Raw genomic sequence first — 1,826 nt, forward strand, 5'->3', positions numbered from 1 at the left:
GGGACGCAGGTTCGATTCCAACCTGGGGTTAACTGTCTGTATGGAGTTTGCATGTTCTCACCCATGTCTGTGTGGGTTTCTCTGGGTGCTCCAGTTTCCTCTTACAATCAAATAATGCACAGATTAGGTGAATTGACCATAGGAAATTGCCCATAGTGTCCAAGTTTGTGTAGTTATGTGCATTAGTCAGGGATGTGTTTATGATAATAGGGTAGGGGCATGGATGTGGGTGGGTTACACTTCGGGGGGTAGGTGCGGAATTGTTGGGCTGAAGGGTCTGTTACCACACTGAATGGATTCTGTTCTATTCTATACTTTTAACTGATACAGTCCATTCAGTGTTACGAAAGCTGAAGTTGTCTTTGATCTTTCTGAGAAAGGTACCTGTCAGTATCCTCTGAGCACGTCCAACTTAGAAATATAAGTTGCTTGTCCCACCTTCTCAACATTGTCTTCAAAACTATGGGTGAGCTCCAGTCACTGCAACTTATTTAGATAATGTCATCTTGGGGCTTGTGTTTAATCTCCATCTGAATCTGTGCCAACTTTCGAGGGCTATGTCAACAAGGATGTTGGTTAATCGGAACAGCACCTCCTATGTCTACATCATGCATAATTAGGTTAGTACTTCCCAGCTTATTTCCACTTATCTCCCCATGTGATCGTAATAACTCTTTCAGTTGATTTTGATTTTCCTTGGGAAGGTAACTCAACTATTTCATCCAATATTTGGCAACCTCTTCATTGTCTAACTTAATTTGAGAAATGTCCAATTCAGAATCGGGCTTGGTTCTTCCCTCTGTTTTCTATTCAATAATACATTCTCCTCTTGCTTTGCTTCCCTGTCAAAATACCTTTTGCTCATATTCACGTGATACACACTGTGGGATATCTTTCCATCCGGAGTCCCTGTTAAGTAGTTCACTGCATTAAATTTTCATTCGACTTGAAAAGGTCCACTAAACTTTGCTTGCAATGGTTTACCTATCACTGGAAATAACACTAACACATTATCCTCGATAGCAAAATTATGAAATTCTGTTTGCTTGTCTGATTCCTATTTCATTAGATGCTGAGACACTTTTAAATGTTGTCTAGGTAACTTCCCAGCACTATTCAATTGTTTCCTCAAATTTGATTCATAGTCTAAATATCTTGTCTCTGAATTCTGACTTACCAATTTCACTTTAATCATTTTTAGTGGTTCTCTCACTTCATGCCCAGAAACTAATTCAAATGGATTCAAATTGGTCAATTCATTTGCTGTATCCCTGATTGCAAAAAGTACAAACAGAATTCCCTTATCTCATTCATCTGGATACTATACGTCCTCAACATGGTCTTTAATATCTGATGCCATTTTTCTTGCGCTCCCTGTAACTCAGGATGGTGTGCAGTAGATTTCAATTGTTTCATTCCTCAGCTGTCCATAACTTCCTTAAATGTGAGCATTGATTTGATTGTATCACTATTGGTAGTCCATATCTTGTCAATAAAATGAGTAATTCCACAACAATCCTTTCAGCTATAAAATCGTGCAATGGGATGGCCTCTGGAAATCTAGTTGATACATCCATTATTGTGGCCAAATACTGATTCCCACATTTTGTTTGAGGTAGGGGACCTACACAATCAATTAAGACACCTGTAAAAGGTTCTTCAAATGCTGGAATAGGTAATAAAAGTGCAGGTTTTATTACCGCCTGTGGGTTTCCAATTACCTTCAATGGATGACACGTCTGGCAAGATTCAACTACATCCTTGCGCTGTCCAGGCCAGTAAAAATGTTTTAGTATTTTAGTTTGTGTTTTCATCACTCCTAAATG

The sequence above is a fragment of the Chiloscyllium plagiosum genome, unplaced genomic scaffold (assembly GCF_037043375.1).
Source record: "Chiloscyllium plagiosum isolate Xiang-an unplaced genomic scaffold, Cpla_swu_hap1 HiC_scaffold_44, whole genome shotgun sequence".
Taxonomy (NCBI): domain Eukaryota; kingdom Metazoa; phylum Chordata; class Chondrichthyes; order Orectolobiformes; family Hemiscylliidae; genus Chiloscyllium; species Chiloscyllium plagiosum.